Source organism: Rhagoletis zephyria, unplaced genomic scaffold (genome assembly GCF_001687245.7).
Source record: "Rhagoletis zephyria isolate East Lansing unplaced genomic scaffold, Rhagoletis_zephyria_1.1 Rzeph_scaffold_00006, whole genome shotgun sequence".
NCBI lineage: Eukaryota > Metazoa > Arthropoda > Insecta > Diptera > Tephritidae > Rhagoletis > Rhagoletis zephyria.
Window position 1 is genome coordinate 702,110 of NW_016157090.1, and position 14,492 is coordinate 716,601.

Here is a 14,492-nt window from a genome sequence, read left to right on the forward strand (position 1 = left end):
AACTATCAATTTTTGTACTGAAAACATATATGTAGTTCAACTGCCGAAAGAGAGTTAACTCATCACTGTAAAAACGACCCTAAAAAGATCAAAATTGTGATGAAAATTTTTGAATTTTTCTAAATTCTGTGTATGCATGCTTGAGTTGCGTGGTTTTAGTTTAAGCTTGAACCAAGTTAAAAAAAAAAAAAACAAACAACAATACCAATAAAAACAAAATTTTTAACCAGAAAAACATTCCAAATACATATTTAGCAAACATCACCAGACGACATTGCATATCAAGAGGTAGCATATGAGCAAAAACAACATTTACGTGTATGTATTTTGTTGTTGCTTCTGGTATCTAAAGTGCCAAAAAATAGTACGTATACTTTTTTAGATATCATTGCGATGTGAAATATAAAAAAAATTAAAAATTGGAGCAACTTTCTTTCTTTATAAATTTGTTTCATTCCAGAAGCATCAATAGACGCTCTGCAGGGCCTAATAATAAGCGTTTATGCTCCTGAGTTAAGCAAACGTTCCAAAGGTTGGTTTTCAATCGCTTCTATTTTAAATATTCACATGCAAACACATTTTGCCAAATAAAGAATTTTTGTCAAAAAAATTAACAATATTTGACAATTTAGAGACCAACTAATTTGAAAAAAGTCAAATCAGCTGCTCTACTGATGGTACCTGTTTAATATGCCTTGCCATGCACTCAGTTTTGATCGCCAATGTACATATGTGCATGTGTATGTATGGTTTTTGGATTTAAGATTGAATAAATGCTTTCTCCGATTTCCAGGTTCATATGAATCACATATCGGTTCAGCTGAAAATAAATATAAAAAGTACACATGTAGATACATACACACATACGTATTAATAGATTTAAAGCTTAAATTTAATATTATATTTATGTATTTATGTACATATGCATATTAACAAAACAGACGTTGGCATTGTTGAGACGAATGATGTCTATATCATCGAAATATATCTGTGTGATTTAGCTCTGCAGTTCTTCTTAGCTTATTCAGCATCGGATTCCGCATTTGGGTATTGAAGGGCGGTCCTTCTCAATTCCGACGGAGCTGCGTCACATTGCTAAACGTCAGTTTACACAGCTGCTAGGCGTGTTAGTTAGACGGGGATATACCACATTCCGACATGGCGGTTCCGTTTCGTGCTATCGCAGGCGACTTTAAAATCAATAGACAGTGTGAACCCATAAGGCCCATATTTCAAATACCTTAAAAAACGTTTCAGCAGTAGGGCTCGAAATTTCAGACTTTGGTATCGATACTGAGTACTCGTTCTGGCATCCAGCTCATGGTATCGATACTCTAAAAGTATCAGGGAAAAAGTATCGATACTACTCAGTATCGAACTCATTAAACTACGTTTTTTTAAGATACTAAAATTATTTTATTTTTCAGTCGTATATCTAGTTATTTCCTGAAATTAAAATAATACAAATTTTAAATATTTGATTTTTTTTTCACTGCAAAACTTTCTTTCACGTAAGAAGTAATTTTAACGTTAAATGTACATACATACATACATATATAAATATACTTTCACGAATTTCAAATTTTATTAAGATTTTTTGTAAACTTTTTGGGCGTCCATTTTTGTAGCCTATTCAATTTTAGTGTAATAAAGTGCAAGTTTGAATTAAAAGTCAACGGTAAGAGGCTACACGTAAAGTTGAATAGGTTACAAAACTGCATACCCAAAAGGTTTCTAAAAATTCTGCATTTTCGTGAACTTTGCGTAAAGTTTTATGGCCTTATTCATAAAAAATTAAAAAAGGTTTATAAACTAAAAAATGTGTGAAAATGTTATTTTATTAAGCTCTTTTAATATACTTTATTTTTTATGAATAAGACCATTAAACTTTGACTTATTTGGTTTATGTTATGCAACAGACTACACGAAATTTCAGTTTATTTTAAGTGGTGGACAAAATTGAATGATAGTAATCCATATAAGCAAAGAAAATTGGGTTGCCAATCGAAGAAAAAATTTAAAGTGTGCTTTTTAAAAATTTTTCGATACTACGAGTACTTTGCAAAGTATCGAGTAAAATCACCAAATAAGGTATCGAGTATTAAAGTACTCATTTTTATACCCTCAGTATCGATGCTTACTCAATATCGATAGTATCGTTCGAACCCTATTCAGCAGTTCTTGATTTATAAATGGCGTAACTAACCTGACTTGATTTTATACATAATTATATGTATGTATAAGGATATACATGCGTGTATATATACGTACATATGTACATATTTATTCAAGCATACTCAACTACGTTCTATATATGTATATTAGGCTCTTTTTCAAATGCCTCTTAAAACTCAATGGTTTTTCATGCAATAATTCTTTTATGCATCCAAAAAAAAAAACAGAAAAAGGTTTTTCACTGCGGCGGAAAAATCTATGAGACGTTATACACTTAGGTCTTTTTTTAGGCGGTTATTCAAACCATTTTTTCGCTATAGCGTTTTTGCTTTTTTGAGAGTTGTTATTACTTTTTTCAGTGTGTTTTTTATTCTTACATAACTCATGTATTTTTTGTGGTATTTTTTTTTTGTTTTTGTTTAAAATATCTACAAATAGAATTCTATTTATTTAAATAATGTTCAGTTCTACATGGATTAATAAGTGTTGAAGTGAAGAAATAAATTGTTTTGTTTTGCTTAATATTGCCTCAGTGGATTTTTTTTTGCATGGAGCAAGGTACATTGAACAGGTAGTATCAGTAGAGCAGCTGATTTGATTTATTTTCAAATTATTTGGTCTCGAAAATGTCAAATATTTTTAATTTTTTCTCACAAAAATTCTGAATTGTTAAAATCCATTTGCATGTGAAACCTTTTTCCATACAAAACAAGCGATTGAATAGCAGCTTTTGGAACGTTCGCCCAACTCAGCAGCACAACCGCTGATTACTGGCCCTTGTAAAGGATGGATCAATGCTTCGAGAAGCAAACAAATTTACTAGGAAAGAAAGTTGCATCAATTTTTATTTTTTCCAATTTCAATTTTTTATTTTTTATAATTTTTTGTATTTCACATGGCACGCTTTGATTTAGAAGAAAAAATTCAGAACAGTTTTTGACACTTTCGATACCAGAAGCAACAACAAAATACACGCAAATGTTGTTTTTGCTCTACTGATACTACCTGTTTAATGTGCCTTGGCATGGAGTATATGAATTCATGCGGTTTTCTGAAAATGCTGGAACACATCCCCTGTTTTTGTATGAAAGTAAAGAACTTTGTTATGCGGTTACGCATATACCGCATAAAAGAGACCTAAGTGTACTCACACACAGACCCACTTACATACATACATATGTACATATTTCCGATCACACTTTTATGTATTTCATTTTGATTTATAGGTACCTTATTTATTTCTCGATTATACGAACTTCGTCTTCTGGTAAAGTATGAGCGAGATAGCACATAACCTCACATAAAATTTTTCTGTGTACTTACTGTACATACCTACAGGTTTTTAGAAATATCATATTTCGTCGTTGTAAGTACAAATAAAACTTCTCTAAAACTTTTTTGAGAAGCGCTGTATGATTATTGCACCCCTTTAACCCTGTACTGACATTTTTACAAAAAAGAAAAAAACATTATTTAACAAAATGCATTTGTGTATGTATGTGTAGTAACAAAGTTTATTTATATATGTACATATATGTATATGTAAGTATATACGTACATCTTATACAGGTATTTGTATATACATAGGTACATATAGTGCTTTCTTTCCCTACTCACATATGTACATACAAACGTACATACCTACTTATGTAAACACATAAATTTGCTTTATTATTTGGGTGTATTTGTAATCCCATTAGTGCATATTGGCCTTTCGCCCTCCCTCTTCCAACAACTACAGCACACAAGTGGCGCACAGTGGGCTAAAACTGAAATTTAATGTTCGTAATATTGTATGAACTTTTTATAATTTTTTTTTTTTAATATTTTGCAATAGATTAATCAAATGTAGTCATTTAGCGAGAGGATAATACTGAAATAGGGATAATTAAGGCATTTTTTGAAATATATGTCGTTTTTCGCTTTTACATGAAATGACCCAAAAACCAATAAAAATTAAAAAATCACGATAAGTCTCTTCCAAATCTCATCAGCATTCCTTTAAAAAGAAATAAGTAAATACAATCGGACAAAATCTGTGGCCCGTAGTCGATTATGAACAGTACATTTCAGTTTCAGAAAAATTTACATAGGTATGCAGTTTTATAGCCTATTAAATTTTAGTATACTAAAGTTCAAGCTTCAAGTGGTTGTGTTTTTGTTGTATTTCGAACACACAAATTGAAAAAAATTTTATTTCTTGTGCAATTTTTTCATTAACAGGAGCAGGAGAATCGATTTCCCTTAAAATTGCTACTTTCTCTGCACTTTGCACTAAAAAATTCAATAAAAGAAATTTAAATTAAAGATAAAAATCTGGCTTGACAAGCTAAATTTCATAAAAAAAAAAAAAAAAAAAAAAAAAAAAAAAAATTAAATCGGTCAATATCTGTGACCTGTAGCCGTTTATGAACTCTACATTTCAATTTCATACCACTGTACGGCATTGCCACCCGTAGACGGACAACACTGACGAAGAAAAAAGTCCTATGTACATACATAGATACGTTTTGTATATGTTCGTATGTTTGTATATGAAAAATAAGAAATACCACACTAAGTACGAAGCTGCAAACGAGCGCGCACGAAGCTTAGCCGAGTGCATATGAAATGCTTTCGGCCCATTGGTGTGTATACCAAGTACGAGTACATAGCTGGGTTTGCAAAACGGTATACCGCGTCGCCACCTACATACCTTATCTATAGTTGTAAATAAAGATGTACTTATGTATATTTGTATGTACATTCGGGTGGCCCAAAAAAAATTAAGTCGGAATTTGAAGGCTCTCATTACCTAGGATTGTTCTATATTAAAAAATAGACTCCTATTTTTTATTTTGAAATCAAAAAATGCTTAGAGGTCGCTCAAAGCGCTTAAAATATTCCATGTACTTTATATGTAAAAAAGCACTTTTTATAGAAATGCTATAGAATCCTTGAGAAACAATTTTTTTCGATCGGAAAACTCTGATTCTCTTCAGGAGATTTCCAATAATAATATCCAATTGTTTATTTAACCATTTTTTAATACTAAAGATTTTTTATTGGTCCCCATTGCATTTTCTGTGGGTTTTGGCGGACCTATAAAATATAGTTACCAGGAAAAATGGGAGTCTTCTGAAGAGAAATAGAGTTTTTCGATAAATATTGATTTTCAAGAATTCTATATCATTTCTACGAAAAGTTGTTCTTTCACCATATAAAATACATGAAAAACTTTGAGCACTCTGACCGAGCTCTAAATATTTTTCGATTTCAAAATAAAAAAGAAAAATCGATACAGAAAAATCCCAGGGGTGAGAGCATTTAAATTTCGACTTCACTTTTTCGCGTGCATTTTGGGACCACCCTAATGCACATACATATACAAGGTTTAGTATAGGTACTTGCATACTTGCACCCCTCCATACTCTGCAACACCGCATTCCACTATTTGGCTCAAATTCAACGCTTGGCTCGGAGCTGCAACGCGGCTGTTGCTAGGTCATTTATTATGCGCTGCGCCATGAATTTGCTGTTGGCAATTGAGGTACATCCGACGCGCCTCCGTTGCCCGCCGTTGTCGCAACTTGCTGCACGGAGAAGTTATCGTAAGCAATTCGGGAGTGGCTGCCACACGGCAGGAGAGGCATTGACTGTAGCAGGAGGAGCAGCAGCAGAAGACGAAGAAGGTGCGGCAATGCTGCAACCAAATGCGCATGGGATATAGTATGGTGATTCTAAAGTGCATGTACATTAGGGTGATCAAAAAATGCACTTGAAACCGAAAAATATATACCACTATTTTTTTTATTTTGAAATCAAAAAATATTTAGAGGTGGCCCAAAGTTTTCCATGTATTTTATATGGGGAAAAAACCACTCTTCGTAGAAATGGTATAGAATTCTTTAAAAGCAATATAATTCGATCGGAAATTTTGTTTCTCGTCAGGAGATTGCCAATAATAAAACGCAGTTATTTATTTAACCATTTTTTTAATACTAACTATATTTTATAAGTTCGCCAAAATCTCCAGAAAATGCAATGGGGGAATAAATAAAAAATCTTTAGTATTAAAAATTGGTTAAATCAACAATCCGAACGAAAAATATTGATTTTCAAAAATTCTATAGCACTTCTGCGAAAAGATGTTTTTTCCCATATAAAATACATGGAAATCTTTGAGCGCTTTGAGCGACCTCTAAATATTTTTTGATTTCAAAGTAAAAATATAGGCGTATATATCTTTCCGATGTAGAACACTCCTGGGGGGGTGAGAGCATTAAAATTCCGACTTTACTTCTTTTGGACCACCCTAATGTACATACATATAAATATATCTACAATCGTGCACACGATACCACTATTGGTTTGGAAGAACGGCTTGAGGGGCATCAACGAGTGCAATTGACGGCTGGGTGTAACGGGAAACATGGCAGCACAGCAGTGGGTGCTTGATGGACGACACACATAGCACACTCAAAAGTTTTTTTTAAAGTATTGGTGCTTCGTTGCCTATGTGAATGCAACGATAGCACTCGCAAAGCCGAGGCCGATAGCAACCGAGGTGAAATGCTTAAATGGGTTAGGGGCCAAGGGTCGCTCGTTCCCCGCGAGTTGTTGTCATGGGAACCGTTTTTTTTGTTGTTGTTGTCGTTAGTGACAATCGTGCGCGCTGCCAGAATTGTTTTTGTTTGCTTTGCAAGATCCGCAGGTCAGCTTAAAAACCAACAAGAATCATCGAATGGTACGACGAACAATGGCGGCTAGCAGCAACAGCAGAAGCAACATAGTAAGCGAAAAAAAAGGAAGCAGCAAAAACTAAGTACATACATACATGGATAATATTGAACCAGCCAACAGCTGAAATCAACTACGGAGGTGAGCAGTCGATTTGCGAATGTGGATTTGTCACCTCTTACCTCCTGCCAGCAGGCACCTGCCTAAAATTAAGCTGCCTGTTGTTTCGTGATTTGGTTTGGACGCTGTGGGCGCCAACATCTAATGTCGCAGATGTCCGGGTTTAATCTAATTCCAACTGATTGATTTTCTAAGCTTTGCATTCAGAATACAGCAATACACAGGAGTTGGCAAATGCCCAGCGGTGGCGACGGCGTCGGCAGCAGTGTAAAGTCGCCACCCAACAATATGATGCCATTTCATCAAGCCACATAAATACATAAATACATACAGCATATGTACAAACAGTCAAAACTAGATAATATGACTACTGTTTAATAGATATGAAGAGTGCTAAGAGGCCTAGCCTAACTCCCACAAAAAGCGCAGCAGAACTTTCGCGGATGGGGAGTATGTTGTTATTATTCCAGCACACTAGCCTAACCCTTAAAAAGCAGAGAGTGTAATTTTCCAGATATTATGTGTTTGCTCTACGGTTTCCTCTGCAAACCCACAAAATCTGCCGTTCGCATCCTCAGGGAGTTCAATTTAAAAAAGATGGTACCTTAGCTCGCTCTATCCCGCCAGGTATCCACTAATAGATCTTTGACCCTCTCCTCAAGGTTAAGCAGACGGTTTCAGAGGCTCCAGGAGGGGGAGATATAAATCTCTCCTGCAACCTGACCGTTATTCCATCTTCTTAGGAGCTCTGCGTGTACCCATATATACATATGTATGTCCTTGGATTTACCTCAGAAATACTGGTGCCATACAGGCTCCGTTGTATCAGTACTTTCGTTGCTTTCAAAGCTCTCGTGCGGTGGAAATTACGGCAAGCTAACCTGGCCCCGAATCGCGGCATTTGATATCGAAAGCAACTCGAATTGATATTTGATTTTGGGAGTGCGCTGCGTCAACTCTCTAGAGGAGGTGGAGTACTCATTGCAGTTAGACGAAATTATCGATCCTTGCTTGTCCCACTGATCAATGAGCATGCCCTGCTGGATCAGCTCTATGTTTCTATCAATGGCTTGTCTAAACTTTTCGTATGCGCTTCTTATGTTCCTCCGTCTAAGTGCTGAATCTTTATACAAAGCGCAAGTGGATAATATTCTTGCTTTAGCATCTACGTCGTTGACTGTTTGCGCTTTTAATCTATTATAAATTAACAGTTTTTCAAATAATCTATCTAGAATCTTAGACCTTATCTTTATTAGTAACGATATTAATTTCACACTTACTGAATGCCTCGACCCTTTATCGACTCCCGGTCAACATCATGTTTCGATTATTCTTCATTTAGAGTTGTATGAGTTTAGATCTGTTTTACCGGTTAGTAAACCTACTAGCTTCTGCTATAGAAAATGCAACTTTGATAATGTAAATGATGCGGTTTCATCTGTAGACTGGGATTCGTTATTTACGGTTGTCGGTGTTTCGGATTGTTTCGATACTTTGAAGCAAGAAATGAATTTAATCTGTGTGGAAATAATCCAGTATTAGATAAAAAAAAAAGCTATAGGCTTCCCTGGTATACCAAAGAACTTAAGAAATTTAAGAATTTCAAAAACAAGTTTTTTTAATAAATTCAAACTTTCAAATGCTTTATCTCACAAGGATAAATACTTGCGATACTCTAGAGAGTTTAAGTCGTTGAGTAAGTCTCTTAAGCGGAATTATGTTCTTAAATTTGAGTCGGATATAAAATCGAATCCAAAGGCTTTTTGGAGGTACATATGTCCAGTCCAAGTACCAGCATTCCCTGTGATGTTTTTGAAGATAAAATGCAAGCTTCTGCTCCCTCTGAAGCTGCCAATCGTTTCGCGGGTTTCTTGCGTTCTAAATTTGAGTTAGATTTGGATGCATGTGGCCGTTATCCTCAGAGTGCGCATTCTCCAATCAAAATTTCGGTTCGCTCGCAATATCAATTGATGATGTTGAGGATGGTATCCGACATATCAATGTTGATGTGGTATCGTCGTTCCTGTTGAAGAATTGTTCTGCTTTTGCCTATCCACTTTTTTTTGATTTTCAATAAATCTCTTGAACAGGGTAAGTTTATAGATGCTTAGAAGACCGCTCTTCACCACTCACCACCGTATTCAAAAGTGGCAATAAAAACGATATAAGCAACTATGGGTCAATATGTGAATTATCAACGATATCCAAATTATTTGAGTTTATTGTCAAACAAAAAGTATTTTTTGCAATTAGTCCCTTAATCTCTGTTAATCAGCATGGTTTTATGCCTGGAAGGTTCACTGTTACTAACATTGCTGTTTTTTCCGAATTCTGAATAACTGCCTTTAAAAACCGTTCCATTACCCCCGACTTCTTATCTCATTGGTGACTCGCAGCTTACCACCATTGGTGAAGTCTCTAACTTAGGAGTAGTTTTTGCAGCCATATTTGTTTTTCACAGCCACTTAAGTTATACCATAGCAAAGTCATATTCAATGCTCGCATTTATCCGAATATTCAGCTCTGATTTCACCGATCCGTATACCGTAATATTACTATACGCTTCCCTTGTTCGTTCTATGTCATATTAAAAGGGATTGAACGAATCCAAAAATCTTTCATTCGGTATGCTCTACGCTCTCTACATTTTGTTGGCCCATTTCCATCTTACACTGCTAGATGCATGCTCATGAACCTTAAATCACTGCACAATAGGAGGATTACTCTTTCTTACACTCCTTTTCAATATTATACAGGGTGCGATTGACTCGCCGATCTTACTCGAACGGAATCTACTATAAAATTATCTGTGACAATTATAAATTTCTACTTTGGGAGATGTTGGGAGGTGGATGGAATTCGAATCTAATAGTTACATCAGCTACCTTCTTTCACTCAACTCCCTTACCCATACCTTGCACATGGCCAACCGATTCATATTAGGTAGAACGTGCTGCAATCGGAACTAATAATCGAGTTTCGACTGTATTGTGATTATATGACTCGTCCAAAAATATGGATCATCACGATGAGGGGCTCGTGGCGTTGGGCAGATGTTTGGGCTATTGGCGCTAACCGCATCCCGTGTGAGTGAGTGCGAATGGAAGCTGCTTGTTAGGTGCTCTACACTCGAGTTAGGTTCTATGTATAGTACATAGTATATATGTACATATGTATGTACTATACATACATGCATAGATGCAATTCTCGTGTGTTGAATATCAAAATATATACAAATAAGGGACATAAATATGTTTGCGGTGGCATTCAAAGCAATTATTGGCTATGTTCGCACCGGGATAGATATCTAAAAGATATATAAGGATCTATATGGTGCATACATACATAAGTATGTGGTACAGAGATGCATGTGATGTATTCAAACTACATAGTACATTCTTATACATTAGGGAGAGCCATATAAAATATATAGAAAACTTCAAATCCCCGGCGGCAAAATAAAAAATATGGGTCTCCTTATTTTATATTTTTTATAATTCTGGGGGTGGCGGCATATACATTCCAAAAAGTAGATTTTCCTGCGTATTTTTGGACCACCCTAATATACATCCGTACAAACATATATTTGAATATATGCGTGAAATGGTGGCATTAGGATAGTTTGCGCACAGAGTTCCTGCTATGCGCCATATTTAAATACATACATACATACATATGTATATACATACAACAAAAGTAATTTTCGCATATGCACTATTATAAAAAAACAATGGCGGTACACAATTTCATACATGTATAATGTATATGTATAAGCACATATAAGTGCATGCATGGTTGCGTGCCTATAAAATTAGTATAAAAATCTATTTGCATTTTCGAAAGGATTTTCTTGAAAAAATGTTGCTTTTCAAGTGCTACAGAGTTGAAGATTGATACAAAAAATAGATATAACGGTGTACTTTTGTTAGTCTGATAAACAGTCATTTAATTAAAAAAAAGGTAAAATAATTATTGTCTTTTAATATTCACAGAGGTTTTGTAGAAAAAACAAAAATGAAATCATCACTACAACAATTAATCGATTTGCAGAAGACACTCGAAGACTATTGTTTAAATAAACAAGTAATTTTTTAACAAAAAACAAAACCGACTTCAATTGTAATGTAAAACTTTAAGATTACCGTTCATTTCTTCATGATCCAATAATCGGATCTAAACCAAACTAGGATGAGACCACTTCTAAGGTACCACCTTTCCTTTAAAAAAAGAATTATCGAAATCGGTTATGCGGTAACATACATACATAAGCACATAAAAAAAAAACATATTCCGATGAATAGATAACTTCCTCCTTTTTTGAACAAAATTACGATTTTGGTGTAAAGATGAAGTCGCAATATAAAATTTGCATGCAATTAAGGTAACTAACAAATTTGTATTTAAATCTTCAATAAGTTCATAATAAACTTTATGCAATATAAATTCCTTTGTTGGGCTCGGTACAACTCAATTGTTAAAACAACAAATAATTTTTAAGCAAAAAACACAACCGACTTAAATTTTCATATAAAAATTCTTCTTGATCCAATGATCGGATCTAAATCAAATTAGCATGGGACCTCCCCTGAAGCATTAGAATAAGAGTTATCGAAATCGGTTAATGTGGTCCAAAGTTATGCGGTAACAAAATCCGATGAATTGATAAACTCCTTCTTTTTTTGAAGTCGGTTAAAAAGAGAAAAATTAATGAGGTAAATTATTATAAATTTTTAATAGCTATATTTTAACATTTCTAATAAAATTAACATTAAAAAAATCTCAGGCCCCCCTAAATTCTGCTCTGCGTATGCCCATGAAGCCAGTCGCTTCTCTTCCATGCCCCTCTGTGACAATTGGAAATCCTAGGTTATCAAGTTATCTGATTATCCCGGTTACCAGGTTATCTGATTAAAAATTATTATTCTGTAGTGTATTTTATTGCTGTGAACTGAATAAAACTATAATCACATAACCAGATAACCTGATAACCAGGCAAGCGTGAACAAGCACACTAACTTTGTCTTAGATTTCTGCATTCGGGATGTAAATGAGGCTAGGATAACCTAGGCGAGGCCCTCAAGCTTCAATTTACTTCTCATTAAAGGTCAGAAATTTCATTTAGGTGCCATTCTCATATTTTTTTCACAAAATGGTGCCGCAAAAGTTGTCACCCGATATTCATCAACGATTTTAGTTGAATTTGTTTATACCTACTTCTAACAATACGATAATGGCAGATACAGAAAAATACACAATAATGACTGACCTGCCGAATAACTGGGGGCATGATGGGGATGTTGATGTTATCTGCTACTCTAGTTACATATGTATGTATGTATTATTAGTTTTTTCGGTAAAATCCCAATTATAATATAATATTATACTATTGAAAAACACGACGGGCCAGACGAAAAAATTATACTTTAAAAACACCTCAATGTATGTCCAAAATCCCTACAAATGGCTGGAGGGTGAGGATAAGCGTATCGTACAAACAAATATACATATATATATATATACACACCGTTGCAGCCGGTTTATACCAAATTTGATTAGAAAATATTTTAGTAAATAAAGATTATGACTGTGAGCATGCAAATACCTACACAAACGCGTATAAACAAACCTACAAATGTTTGTACCTTCAAATTTGCTCATTCTCTCATTTTACAGCCAGACGCTGTCTGTTGTTTGTACTCCAAAATACGACGCAAAACCCGCCGACCAGCGCGCCAACCTAGCATTTCCAGGCTCCAAAAATCCACACCATTTGCTTTCATGTGCGCTCTCACTTGCTGCTCCAATAGTATACGTATGTATGTACATATGTACAATATACTATGTAAGTACATATGTACATACCTCCGTACCAAGGCATTCTAATAATGCAATGCATTGTGCAAACGCTGTCGCTCTCCAGTCGCTCATAAGTATGTATGTACACTCATCAGCATTCACTCACAGTTACCTTTGCTGCTTCTGTTGTGTTTTTTTTTTGCTTTCCGTTTTTGGAGCTCCATGTGCTAGCGGCCCACTCGCCCGCCTGTATACACGCCTGCTCGTGTGCCTGCTTTTGGTGAGTTTTCGCAAAAGGCTGATGTGCCAATACCAGCCAACAAAAGCTACAACAAAAACAGCAACAACAATAATGCACACAATTTTACCCAGCAAAGTGTTGCCGTTTTGCTGGCGTTGGCTCCACATTGTGGCCCATAGTTGGGTATGTGAATTCGTATAGCGGTGTGTTTGTGTGTCGCTACAGCTACGATTCAACCAACAACTGCTGTCTGTCGCTTCGAGTATTGCCGTTTCAAATAGTCTCGTGCCAGAGGCTCCATCACAGCAAGCTGCTATTTTTTCCTTTTCTATATGTACGCGCGCACTCTACACTCAACAAAATGTCTACTGCCTGCTGCTATTCTTCTTCTTCGTTTTGTTATTTTGATATATGTATGTATGTATACACTGCAGACGCGAGTACTCAGCTGCTGCTGCTGCTGTTGTTATTGCTTCAGTGACGTCGCCGGCTTTCTTGTTGTAGTAGTTGTTGTCATTTCGGCTATTCACATTGGAACTCGTTCGTTCGCTGACTCGTTTGCTCACATACTCATCGGCACAGGTCACCCGTACGCTCCCTCTCTCACACCAATATCGTTTTTATTGTTCTTTTTTCTACTCGGCATGAATGGGAAAATCGTATAATGTTTTGCTTTTATTTGCCTTTAAAGCCATGTGCGCCAGCATGTGGTGTTGTCATGCTGGCGTCGACGTCAACGTCGTCATCGTCGCCAAAGTGGGTATTTGCCGAGACTTTGTGTGTGTGTTGTTGGTGTTGTTTTTATGCGATGCCAGCGGGAATTTGAGTTAGAATGGATTGGTAATTAATACGAATTGGAATTTTTAAAACATATATACATATGTTTGTATGTATGTATGTAAATCTGTATTTCTCATCGTGCTCCAAAACGTTATCGATGCCTATTGTTGTCACCTGATATCGTTTTTGAACGATAGGTTTGGTCCCAAGTGGGAGCTTTTTCTAATAAAAGTCGCCGCTCGACAGGCAATGGTAAAACGCTGAGTGTATTTCTGCCTTAAAAAATGTTTTCGTAAAAAAGGGGGCATTCCAAAATGTCAAAATACAAAGCATCAGTCGCTTTTATTTCTAAACCTCAACAGCTTGCAATGCCAAATGTGCGCAACCACGGTTGGACGCTCGTTTGCAACTTGGTTGTGCAAGTTCGACTTTTTCTTCTAGAGCGATTTAAAAATAAATGAGACTGATGCTTTGTATTTTGACGTTTTGGAATGCATCCAAACTATCTGTCGTTCGTAGGTGGCATAAAACTACAGGCTCCTCTTTGTGCGACAACATCAAAGCGTACAAATTAAATTATATGAAGCACCAATTTCTTTTAGGGTGTATTTTTTATTAGTTCCTGAATTTTTTCTAATTGCGCTAAAGCTAGATTTTTCTC

The 14,492-nt window shown here is 35.5% G+C and overlaps 1 long non-coding RNA gene across 1 annotated transcript; it reads right to left on the reverse strand.

The window, feature by feature from the left end:
* Positions 1-688: 688 nt before the first annotated feature.
* Positions 689-13,665, reverse strand: LOC108355217 (uncharacterized). Its single transcript, XR_001846540.1, has 3 exons — positions 12,877-13,665; positions 12,657-12,809; positions 689-820 (listed from the first exon to the last, which is right to left on the reverse strand). It is a non-coding gene; the product is annotated as an uncharacterized LOC108355217 (long non-coding RNA).
* Between the last annotated feature and the right edge of the window lie 827 nt (positions 13,666-14,492).